The sequence below is a fragment of the Manis pentadactyla genome, chromosome 6, assembly GCF_030020395.1.
Source record: "Manis pentadactyla isolate mManPen7 chromosome 6, mManPen7.hap1, whole genome shotgun sequence".
In the NCBI taxonomy this organism is placed as follows: Eukaryota; Metazoa; Chordata; class Mammalia; order Pholidota; family Manidae; genus Manis; species Manis pentadactyla.
This window is the reverse complement of record NC_080024.1, coordinates 95,996,421-96,010,118: the sequence shown is the minus strand read 5'-3', so window position 1 is coordinate 96,010,118 and position 13,698 is coordinate 95,996,421.

Here is a 13,698-nt window from a genome sequence, read left to right as displayed (position 1 = left end):
GGTGCGTTGTCTAGGGGTTTTACAGGCAGTTGAGAGACCAAGAGTTAGGGAGGTGGATCCACCAGATGGTCTCTAAGTGTTTATTTTTAAAGAGACACTAAGTTTCTTATCAGTTTTTCAGACTGTTTTGTGGAGTTAACATAAGAAATTTACTGCTTTGATCCTTCCTCAGAAAGCAGTTTCTTGGTTTGGGAGCACATCAGTCAAGGCTGCTTGTTTTGCTTTCAAGGTGAGCTGAGTTACTGACTTGATTAGGGCTGGAGGAGGAAAAGCAGCATCTGGGTAAAGTTAAAGATAAACTTGGCCTTTTAGCAGGCTAAAGTAAATTTTACAATAGCCTCATTTAATTGACACAAACAAGACATGGGCTATGCTGAGGTATTTTGTTATCTGGGGGATGTTCAAACATTCCCAGCCAGGTTATTCCTGGCTTTTTAGTTTTAACTAATCTTCACTGAAGAATGCTTATATTCCTGGTTTAATATTTTACTTTAGAGAATTAATGTGACTCTGTCTTTGTTTAATTGTTTAATATGGAGTTTTAGTAGGGGTCTTTTTCCGGAGGCCCTCGCCCTACTCTGACTACACCCACAGTCCCTGTCTCAATATCATGCATCGTCCTGGCATGTATATATAGAAAGGGCTTTACCTCTCAGTTTCATGAATATTTTTACATCACCTAATGTCAGTCATTCTTTAAAGTTCCATTTAAGGGACGGAATTATGATTAAGAGTCATTTAAAGAGTATCTATGAAATTTTCTTACTGATTTCCATGATAGCAATGACTATCATTAGTAATTTATCTCCTACTAGGTTCATGATTTTATACTAAGTAGGCAAGGAGAGGGATATAAATACTAGGAATGAAAATTTCATTATTATACTCTTCACATCATATGTAAAGTATAAAGTAACAGGACAGTTTAAATCAATTCAGTAGGCATCCTAAAACCACATGTAGAACATCGACTTTCCATTCATTTGTTCAAATACTTTCTTTCGTATTAAAGCTAATTCTGATAATCACCTGGTTAATTCTGTTATGCAAAATTTCTCATGAATATAGCTAGATATTTCCAACCCTAGATTTTATTGTGACCAGTGTCACAGTAAATTGTTGTAAAATAACTGGTTGCCATCCTAACATCCATTCCTTCTGTTCCCCACCAACAGTACTTAGATTTCCCTTGGGAAGTTCAGTGCCCCCAAATCCTTAGCCATGTGGCAGGGGTGGGACTGACCCCCATGTATAGCCTTGAACTGAGCCCTGTAATTGGTTCAAGAATGGAAATTTTTCCCAGTCTGGACCAACAAAGAGGAAAAGTCCCATGACATGTGCAAAGCTATGGTAATTGATCTATTTCCGATGGTATAATTTAAAAGTTTAAGTCCTGCACAGGCGTTCTGTGACTGGAGGGGGCCGCCCTGTGGCCTGAGGGCAAAGCTGGCAGAGTGGGTCGGAGCTGAGAGCAGAGAAGCCAGGCGTTGGTGGTACTGCCTGGACAGCCCACCGCTCAGCCCTCACCCGCAGCTTGCTGAGCCACAGGACTTTTAGGATAAAGTCAGTGTATGACTCTTTTGTTCGTTTGTCCGTTTTACCTGTTTGAGTTTCTTTTCCATTGCATGTACCTAAAAGATTTCTAACTCACATAGAAACTGAATCCTCAGAATTAAATGGAGTTATGATACATATGCATTTAGGAGGTATCACAGCAGGTAAGTTCATTTCTGCATTCAAGAAACACTTAGTGAGCACCTGTTTATTTCAGGCAATGTGGTGGAGCTGAGGGCACAGGAGAAAACAAAGCACGCATGGTCCCTCTCTTCAGAATGTCCTGCTTGCATTCTGACAAGCAAGAAGGACATTTAAAACTAACTACACATTTATTCGTTCACTTTAATTTTAAAAGGGCTTTGAGGAAAAAGAAGAGAAGCTCATGGAGGCTTATCACAGAGAACAGGCCTTGTCTGGGATGTATTAGTTCCCTAGAGCTGCCCTAACAAATAACAACAAATGGGGTGGCTTGAAACAACAGAAATTTATTCTGTCTCAGTTCTGGAGGCCAGACGTCTGAAATCAGGATGTGGGCAGGACCCCAGGATCCCTCACTGCCTCCTCCTTGCTGTAGTATCCAGCTGTAGCCAGGTTCCGAACCCGAGTTCTGCTGCTCCTTGCTCGAAAGGCAAAACTGGAAAGGTGGGTGTTGGGAAAAAGGAAAGATTGCTTCAGTCAGGAAGCTGGCAGCCTGGCAGATGGCACCCCAAGACCATCTGGGTGTGAGAGTGTGTACAGGGGACCCCCAGGGTCAGTGTCTCCCAACAGACTTGCTGGTATCAGGGAGGCTGTGGGCTTCAAAACTGCCTGAGGAATGGAATGTCCTTTCCTGTGTTGCCAGGGGGCTCTAGGTGAAATTACCGAAACTCAGACAGGACTGGTTAGAGGGCAGCCTTGAGGGAGAGGTTTGACTTCATAGTTCGTTTCAAAGTGAAGCAAGAGAGGCTTTTCTAGTGCCTCTGACAGCCTCTGGTGGCTGTCCACACTCCTAGGCGCCCCTCGGGGTGCAGCTCTCCCTCCAGTCTCTGCCTCTGTGGTCATAGGGGCTTCCCCAGGTCTCTGTCCCCAGATCTCTCATTAGAGGATTAGAATTTCAACATCTTTCTGGAGGATGCTGTCCAGCCCACAGCAGGCAGTTAGGTGAGGCCCTCTAAGGTGAACATCTCGAGTGGACAGCGGCGGAGCCCTGGCTTGGTCCCTGGCGTATATGCTGCCATTGTGGCCCTCGGTTCCCGCCTCATCTTCTGTCTACAGTCCCAGCCTGTGAAGGGGGAGGAGATGTGGAAGGGCAGCTCCTAAAGGCAGATGGACTCTCTTGGCAGTCCCTGAGCCACGTGATACATGAGTCCTGCTCTTGTTTCTATTCATTAAGATATTTTTTCTAGAGCGTTGGTGAAGAGTAAATGAGAGCCCAATTAGGAATTTCTCTCCTTTTTTTTTCTTGAGCGTAAAACTGTATTTAATGGTTGTTTTTATCCTCTAAGAAATAAGCACACACTCTATTTTCTACCTTTAATTATCTCTGCTAATATTAAACTAATAACACATAAATTTTGTTTATTGCAGAAATTACTTTAAAATTTTCTCAGCTAAATGTTCTCAAAACAAAATTTAGACACACTGCTGCCAACATTTCCAGAGGACCTTTAGGTTTAGTCATCTTAAATCAGTTCCCCCACTAAGTGCGAACAGCCCTGTCCCATGCAGCCTTCCCTCCTTGGCGCTCACCCTCTAGTGGCTGATCTCACTGTCTTTTCTTCCACAGAGGGATTTGTTCATGAGCTTTATTCAACACTTTCCAACTTTCTGACCATAGGAAAAATAAACTAGGATTACATTTTGGAAAAAAATTACAATTTGAGTTGTATGCATTATTTTATAATCAGGAAAAAAATTGAATTTTTTCCCTTATTTGAACAAATGTCATTATGAATGTAAAACATTTTATTAGGTTGTAAAACAAAAATATTGAAAAGTTTATGCATGTGCAGAATCTCACAGTTTAGTGAATCATGGTTCACTGTACTCATTTTGCTGCCTGGTTTCCACAGCAGCTTGAAATGAAGTATTACTTTTACCTGTGATTACTTCATTGACTAAGATGACTGACACCTGAAGTCACATAGCAAGTAAATATGCTCAAGTAGAGAATAAAAACTTATGTCTGTCTAACTTGTAAGTCAGTGTTTTTTCCATTCATACACCCCCTATGTTTTCCTAAATTCTCAAATTTAAAAAAATTTGCACATTTTAAAAAAGTGTATATACTATATTCTCTTAACCTAAAATTCATAACTCACAGAGGACTACTTTTACTTATGTGCTCTCAGAAAACTAATGTTCTAGGAGCAAATCTTCCTCCTCATCATTAATGAGCATATTTTTTAGCACCTACTTTGTGCACATCACTGGACAAAATTCTTATATCACTGAAAGCATGGGGAAATGGGCCATCTTTACAATCTAGGAAGGAAGTCAAAACTTAGAATTCTTAACTGACTGTCTACTGTTCCTGAATTTGTTAACAAGACTCTATGATCTAGTTTCACCTCAGTTCTTTAGCTTTAATGTTTTTCATTGATGATCTTCTTTCCCCCTCCCCAAATTCTAATATGCAGCCATCCTAAAAGTCAAGCTCCTAAATGCCTGTTCCTGCCTTGCCAAGATCTCTGCCATCTCCAGCAATCATTCTGTCAGGTTTGCTCCAATCATCCTTGACTAACCTATGAATTTCTCCTTAGAATGATTAGAACACAAAATATGATCGACCATACAGATTTGCAAAGACAGTAATGCTTTTCCTTGTCTGACGGTTGATTTTTTAAAGGAATTCATCCATTGAGAAATAAATTTTCTAGAAGCAAGTACCATGACTCTATAACCATGTCCACGTCAGGTCAAAGTTCACAATGTGTCCTCATGGCATAGCCCATCACAGCAAACAAAAAGGCTTTTGAATTTTTTTATAGAAAATTGGTTTTTAAAATAAACCTATGTGATCAAAGAGAAACTGCTCTGTATCATTTTTAAAAATCTAATGACTGATAATATAACTTTAGACTATGCATTAAGTCATATTTATTCATCCCTTCTAATTCTATCATCCTTGCAAAATTCATTGATATACACCAAAAAATTAACTGATTTAATTATATTATAACTGTTAATATGCTAGATAGTAATAACGGTGACACAATTAGTGCAATGTAATTCCAAGTTTGTAATTATTAGGTGAGACCAAAATTTAAAAGTTTTAAATTAAAGTTTAATGATTTTTCAAAAATTAACTTACAATGGATTAAAGACTTAAACGTAAGACCCAAAACCATGAAACTCTTAGAGAAAAATATAGGAAAAAAAGTTCCTCAACTTGGGTCTTGATATTGATTACAATACAATTACACCTAAAACATAAACAGCAAAATCAAAAATAAGAAAGTGGGATGACATCAAACTAAACAGTTTCTGCACAGCAAAGGACACCATCAACAAATTAAAAAGACAACCCACAGAATAAGCTGAAAATGCTTGCAAATCACGTATCTGATAAGGAGTTGATAAAATACAACTCAGCAGCAATGAAGTAAAATCCAATTAAAAAATGGACATAGGACCTTAATAGACATTTTTCCAAATAAGATCTGTGAACAGCCAGCAGGTATATAAACAGATGCTCCACATCCCTGGTCATCAGGGAAATGCAATCAAACCACAGTGAGACACCACCTCAAGCCTGTTACAATGACCGCCATCAAAGAGACAAGGCCTGACAAATGCTGCTGTGGGTGGCGAGGAGAAGACCCTGTGCCCTGTCAGTGGGGGTGTGAACTGGTGCAGCCACTGAGGAACACAGTCTGGAGGGTCCTCAAAAACTACAAACAGAACTACCGTATGATCCAACAATTCCACTCCTGGGCATGTATCTAAAGGAAACAAACAACTAACTCAGAAAGGTAGATTCACCCAATGTTCATACCAGCATCACTTACAATGACCAACACATGGAAATGACCTGAGTGTCTGTCCATGGATGGATGGATGAAGAAACTGGTATATACATGTAATGGAATTTTACTGAGCCATAAAAAATGGGGACATCCTACTATTTGTGACAACATGGATGGACCCTGAAGGCATTATGCTAAGTGAAATTAACTCAGAGAAAGACAAATACTGTATGATCTCACTTGTATGTGAAATCTAAAAAAATACTGAAGTCAGAGGAAAAGATTAGATTTCTGATTACAAGAGATGGAAGGAGTTGGATTGGGGTGTGGGAATTGAAGGAAGGTGGTCAGTAAATACAAACTTCCAGTTATAAGATAAGTTCTAGGGATGTGATGTACTCAAGAAGACTGTAACTAACAGTGCTGTATGATATATAGGAAAGCTGTTAAGAGAGTACATACCCTCAGAGTTCTCATCAATAGAGAAAATTTTTTCTTCTTATTTTATCTATGTAAGATGTGGATGTTAAGTAAACCTACTGTGGTAATCATCTCACAATATATGTAAAAACCATCACACTGTATACCTTAAACTTATACAGTGATGTATGTCAACTATTTCTCAATAAAACTGGGAAAAATGGACAATATTTGACTAACCCTATTGCTGATTCTTTTTTTATTATTAATAAAATTAATTACTCATGCAGCAGAAAAAAAAATGGTGATATGTCTGAGCATGAGACAATCAACTTTAATTTGAGTTATCATGTTCAGTATCTCTAACAAAATGTTAAAATGGAATTGCTCTGCCTTAGGTTGACCCTCAAAGTCTGGGAACAATGCAATAGGCACAAAATTTTCCAGATCTTATAATGAGAGATTATGTGCAAAACATGCTACTGGATTAGGAAACAGGCTCTACCAATTTTGGATTACCCCCTCCAATCTTTAAGAGAGGAGAAGAGAACTTTGGAGAGACTCTTTAGGTGTTGGGCTTCCCTCCCAAGACAAGCTAAGGGAAGAAGAGTCTGCAAAGTCAGGAGGTCAAGAGGAAGTGAGTTTGGGGGTGGTAGTCGGTCTTCACCACCCTATGCCTGCCCCTTCCCTGCAGGGGAGGACGATTGCCCACCACCAGAGGAGCCCCAAGGGCACTGCTCCCGGGAGTCTGATGAGTGTCTCTACTGGCTGGGGCGTGGAGGCATGAGTTTTCCCCAAAGCCTGTCTAATCTTGAGGAAAACGCAAGCCTGAGTCATTTTTAGATGGATTCTCCTCAAGGGGATTACTTTTCTGGAGAACAAAGGGATCCCAACAGAGGTGACACGTGAGAGGTAGAAGCCAGCATACCGACAGGTAGAGGGAGAGTGGAAAGTGGCCGGCCATCCTGTGGCCAAGGGACGCCCTGGAGGGGTCTCCAGAAAACACACAAGTGCTGGCCTGAGAGAGCAGCTGTGCAGCATAGTGCTTCTCCCCCTAATGCCTTCTTCCCCTGGGCTCACAGACTGGCTGCCGGACAGGCAACAGCCCTGAAATTGGGGGCAGGGGGAAGCGGGGGAGGGGGGCACAAAAATGAAGCAAGGGGAAAGGCCTACCCCCTTCCCTCAGTGGAGGCTTCCCGCTCTGGGCTGGGAAAGGGGACCAACTAAGTTGAGTGAATTTAAAATTCTGCTCATTATACCAGACAGACGCTTACACTGCTCAGATGAGATTTGTTCCTATGATTAAAAAATGAGAAAAGCTGTGGGGTGTGTCAGAGACCTGATGCAGGAAAGAGAAAGAATGAATTCACTGAGCAAGTTTAATGGGCAGTGGTAAAATAAAAAATGTGCTATCTTTACCAAGTTCAGTAAAAACAATAACATGTTTATCAAACATTCACTAGGTACCAGCCACAGCACTAAGTGATTGATATATACATATACATTGTTCCCTGCCAACCCCGGGAAGATGGTAGTATTATCCACTTTTACAGGTGAGAAAACAGGGTTACAGACACTGTTCCATCATCCTGATAACACTGTGCTACTCTGCAGAGACAATTCCTACAGACGCTGCCTCCACACTCCACCCTAAGTTCAGAGCACGTAATGAAGTAGGTAGTCATCACTCTGTTCCTGTAGCTCTGAAATGTTCTGAAGCAAAGAGGAGAGAACATCATGCATCAAACAGTAAGTGCACCTTTATTAGGCATATATACTGCACCAGCAACATCGTATAGTAACTCTAATACCCAAAACTCCAAAAGAAGTTGTTGATTTCATTTTATAGGTTAACTCAAAAAAGCTGAGTAATTTGCCTGATATTTTGCAGCTGGTACACAATAGAGCCGGGATTCAGATTAGGTCTGTCCGATTCCAAGAAAGGCACCCTTTCCACTACTACACTCCCTTCTGTGACAATGCAGATCCGTGATTGAGGGTGGAGAGCATAAACATTTTGTCAAATTTAAGTGGCCCTCTTAATGATAATTTAAAGAGATTAAGTAATTTCCACGTATTTAATATCTGAGATCTATGGGAGAATTATTTACATTTTACTGATAGGATAAATGAGGCCCCAAAACTTGAAATGTCCATAGACACAATAAGTCAGGGCCCAGGCTCAACGACAGCTCACATCCTGACCTGCACACCCTTCCTGCTTCACAGTGGTCCTCACGACGATGGAGACAGCTGCATTTACATGGGCAGACACCCAGACAAGATGGTTGAAATGGTGAAAGAGAGGGTGCTTTCTTTACATTTCGTTTCCCAAAGTAATAGGAAAACACTACATATTGCGGTTGACTTACTTAGAACACAATCAGCCAACCTCTTGAATATGAAAAATTATAGTAAAACACTGCAAGCTACTTAATAGTTGTAACAATTAGGTCAAAATTTCCTTACAAGGTTTAGAATGTGAGGTAATCTTCACAGCAATTTTACTAACCACAATAAAATTCCAAGATAGAAAATACTTGATGTCAAAATATGTAATGTTATACCCAACATCATAACTTACATTATCCCCTTAAAACTTTTTCAAATAGGATTTATAAGCCAGAATTATTTCAAAGCTAACATGAGAATTGAAGTTACAAAGCCAGAAGTCACCTAAGTGATTGGTCATTATGTTTACCCATTTTCTCACTGTAATTTTATACAATCTGTGTTTAAAAGCTGAATTATGAACCAAACAGCCATGATTATATTTATATCTCATTTTCTTCTTTATATAATAAATAAAACATAAAAGGTATGACAGTTAACATTCTATCTTCCAGATGTTTAAGTTACTTATACGCTAAAAGTAACGCTTCAATTATAAGGATAACCGAGGAAGAAAACAGGCACCATGCGTTTTCATTCTGCACAGGATTTCCCCCATGCGTCACTGACCAGGCTGTGTTCTAGGATTAGCTGGAGAACTTTCATGACTATTTGACCTTGCAGGACAGTATGTTTTATATCCACTGCTGCTTTTATACTATTTGGTTTGAAAAGAACATGTGTCAAATATTTGTATTACCATCTTCGATGAAATTAGTTCCCTCTGTACTGCAGTTTGTTTTTTCAATTGTAGTTTCAACACATTTATTGATAGAAAATTAGAGGAAGTAAAAATATGATATACTTCATTTTTACCAACCACCCCTAAATTTTATTGGCTTTTTTTAGGTATAAAAATGTTATTACTGAAAATAAAGACAGCTTTTCTTTTTCCTTTCCAAGGCATTTTCCTTGTATGTGTTTTTCTTGCTTTATCACACCAGCTAGGACTCCAGTACAGTGGTGGAATAGCAGTGGTGAGAACAGATAGCCACACGTTCCTGAGCTTAGGAGGAAAACAAACATTCAGACTTCCTCCATCAAGAGTAGTCTTAGATGCAGTTTTTTCATAGATACCCCTTATCAGACTGAAGAAGTTCATTCTATTCTTTTTAAAGAGTTTTTATCAGGAATGGCTGTTGAATTTTGTCAAATACATTTTCTCTGTTGAAATTGTCATATGATCTATTGATACAGTGAATTGCATTGATTGATTGATTTTTTTAATTTAATTTTATTTTTATTTTGTTATCATTAATCTACAGTTAGATGAAGAAAATTATGTTCACTAGGATCCCCCCTTCACCAAGTCCCCCCCACAAACCCCACTACAGTCACTGTCCATCAGCGCAGTAAGATGTTGTAGAATCTCTACTTGTCTTCTCTGTGTTGCACAGCCCTCCCCATGCGCCCCCACTACATTATACATGCTAATCGTAATGCCCCCTTTCTTTTTCCCTACCCTTATCCCTCCCTTCCCACCCATCCTCCCCAGTGCCTTTTCCTTTGGTAACTGTTAGTCCATACTTGGGTTCTGTGATTCTACTGCTGTTTTGTTCCTTCCGTTTTACTTTGTTCTTACACTACACACATGAGTGAAATCATTTGGTACATGTCACTCTGCCTGGTTTATTTAACTGAGCATAATACCCTTTAGCTCCATCCATGTTGTTGCAAATGGTAGGATCTGTTTTCTTATGGCTGAATAGAATTCCATTGTGTCTATGTACCACATCTTCTTTATCCATTCATCTACTGATGGACACTTAGGTTGCTTCCATTTCTTGGCTATTGTAAATAGTGCTGCGATAAAAATAGGAGTGCATCTGTTTTATTCAAACTGGGCTGCTGCATTCTTAGGGTAAATTCCTAAAAGTGGAATTCCTGGGTCAAATGGTATTTCTATTTTGAGCTTTCTGAGGAATCTCCATACTGCTTTCCACAATCATTGAACTAATTTACATTCCCACCAGCAGTGTAGGAGGGTTTCCCTTTCTCCACAACCTCTCCAACATTTGTTGTTTGTCTTTTGGATGGTGGCGATCCTTACTGGTGTGAGGTGATATCTCACTGTGGTTTTAATTTACATTTCTCTGATGACTAGCAATGTGGAGCATCTTTTCATGTGTCTGTTGGCCATCTGAACTTCTTCTTTGGAGAACTGTCTGTTCAGCTCTTCTGCCCATTTTTTAATTGGATCATTTGCTTTTTGTTTGTTGAGGTGCGTGAGCTCTTCATATATTTTGGATGTCAACACTTTATCCGATCTGTCATTTATGAATATATTCTCCCATACTGTAGGATACCATTTTGTTCTATTGAAGGTGTCCTTTGCTGTACAGAAGCTTTTTAGCTTGATATAGTCCCACTTGTTCATTTTTGCTTTTGTTTCCCTTGCCCGGGGAGATATGTTCACGAATAAGTTGCTCATGTTTATGTCCAAGAGATTTTTGCCTATGTTTTTTTCTAAGAGTTTTATGGTTTCATGACTTACATTCAGGTCTTTGATCCATTTCGAATTTACTTTTGTGTAAAGGGTTAGAGTGATCCAGTTTCATTCTCTTACATGTAGCTGTCCAGTTTTGCCAGCACCATCTGTTGAAGAGACTGTCATTTCCCCATTGTATGTCCATGGCTCTTTTATCATATATTAATTGACCATATATGTTTGGGTAAATGTCTTGAGTCTCTATTCTGTTCACTGGTCTGTGGCTCTGTTCTTGTGCCAGTACCAAATTGTCTTGATTACTATGGCTTTGTAGTAGAGCTTGAAGTTGGGGAGCGAGATTCCCCCCCCCCCCCACTTTATTCTTCCTTCTCAGGATTGCTTTGGCTATTCAGGGTCTTTGGTGTTTCCATATGAATTTTTGGACTATTTTTTCCAGTTCATTGAAGAATGCTGTTGGTAATTTGACAGGGATTGCATCAAATCTGTATATTGCTTTTGCTTTGGGCAGGATGGCCATTTTGACTATATTAATTCTTCCTAGCCAAGAGTATGGGATGAGTTTCCATTTGTTAGTGTCCTCTTTAATTTCTCTTAAGACTGTCTTATAGTTTTCAGGTTATAGGTCTTTGACTTCTTTGGTTAGGTTTATTCCTAGGTATTTTATTCTTTTTGATACTACTGTGAATGGAATTGTTTTCCTGATTTCTCTATCTGTTAGTTCATTGTTAGTGTATAGGAAAGCCACAGATTTCTGTGTGTTACTTTTGTATCCTGCAACTTTGCTGAATTCTGATATTAGTTCTAGTGGTTTTGGAGTGGAGTCTTTAGGGTTTTTTATGTACTATATCATGTCATCTGCAAATAGTGACACTTTAATTTCTTCTTTACCAATCTGGATTCCTTGTATTTCTTTGTTTTGTCTAATTGCTGTGGCTAGGACCTCCAGTACCATGTTGAATAACAGTGGGGAAAGTGGGCATCCCTGTCTTGTACCCGATCTTAGAGGAAAAGCTTTCAGCTTCTCGCTGTTCAGTATGATGTTGGCTGTGGGTTTTTCATATATGGCCTTTATTATGTTGAGGTACTTGCCCTCTGTGCCCATTTTGTTGAGAGTTTTTATTATGAATGGATGTTGAATTTTGTCGAATGCTTTTTCAGCATCTATGGAGATGATCATGTGGTTTTTGTCCTTTTTATTTATGTGGTGGATGACGTTGATGAATTTTTTAATGTTGTACCCTCCTTGCATCCCTGGGATGAATTCCACTTGGTCATGGTGTATGATCCTTTTGATGTATTTTTGAATTTGGTTTGCTAATATTTTGTTGAGTAGTTTTGCATCTATGTTCATCAGGGATATTGGTCCGTAGTTTTCTTTTTTGGTGGGGTCTTTGCCTGGTTTTGGTATCAGGGTGATGTTGGCTTCATAGAATGAGTTTGGGAGTATTCCCTCCTCTTCTATTTTTTGGAAAACTTTAAGGAGAATGGGTATTATGTCTTCTCTGTGTGTCTGATAAAATTCCGAGGTAAATCCGTCCGGCCCAGGGGTTTTGTTCTTGGGTAGTTTTTTGATTACCGTTTCAACTTCTTTGCTCGTAATTGGTTTGTTTAACTTTTGTGTTTCTTCCTTGGTCAGTCTTGGAAGGTTGTATTTTTCTAGGAAGTTGTCCAGCTGTCTAGGTTTTCCAGCTTCTGAGCATATAGGTTTTCATAGTATTCTCTAATAATTATTTGTATTTCTGTGGGGTCCTTCATGATTTGTCCTCTCTCGTTTCTTCTTCTGTTGATTCTCTTTTTCTCTTAATAAGTCTGGCTAGAGGCTTATCTATTTTGTTTATTTTCTCAAAGAACCAGCTCTTGGTTTCATTGATTTTTTCTATTGTTTTATTCTTCTCAATTTTGTTTATTTCTTCTCGGATCTTTATTATGTCCCTCCTTCTGCTGACTTTAGGCCTCATTTGTTCTTTTTCCAATTTCGATAATTGTGACGTTAGACTATTCATTTGATATTGTTCTTCCTTCTTTAAATATGCCTGGATTGGTACATACTTTACTCTTAAGTCTGCTTTTGCTGTGTCCCACAGAAGTTGGGGCTTTGTGTTGTTGTTATCATTTGTTTCCATATATTGCTTGATCTCTATTTTAATTTGGTCATTGATCCTTTGATTATTTAGGAGCATGTTGTTAAGCCTCCTTGTGTTTGTAAGCCTTTTTGCTTTCTTTGTACAATTTATTTCTGGTTTTATACCTTTGTGGTCTGAAAAGTTGGTTGGTAGGATTTCAATCTTTTGAAATTTACTGAGACTCTTTTTGTGGCCTAGTATGTGTTCTATTCTGGAGAATGTTTCATGTGCACTTGAGAAGAATGTGTATCCTGCTGCTTTTGGATGTAGAGTTCTATAGATGTCTATTAGGTCCATCTGTTCTAGTGTGTTGTTCAGTGCTTCTGTGTCCTTATTTATTTTCTGTCTGGTGGATCTGTCCTTTGGAGTGAGTGGTGTGTTGAAGTCTTCTAAGATGAATGCATTGCATTCTATTTCCTCCTTTAATTCTGTTAGTATTTGTTTCACATTTGCTGGTGCTCCTGTGTTGGGTGCATATATATTTATAATGGTTATATCCTCTTGTTGGACTGAGCACTTTATCATTATGTAATGTCCTTCTTTATCTCTTGTCACTTTGTTTTGAAGTCTATTTTGTCTGATACTAGTACTGCAACACCTGCTTTTTTGTCCTTGTTTGCATGAAATATATTTTTACATCCCTTGACTTTTAGTCTCTGCACGTCTTTGGGTTTGAGGTGAGTCTCTTGTAAATAAGCAGCATATAGATGCATCTTGCTTTTTTATCCATTCTATTACTGTGTCTTTTGATTGGTGCATTCAGTCCATTTACATTTAGGGTGATTATTGAAAGATATGTACTTATTGCCAT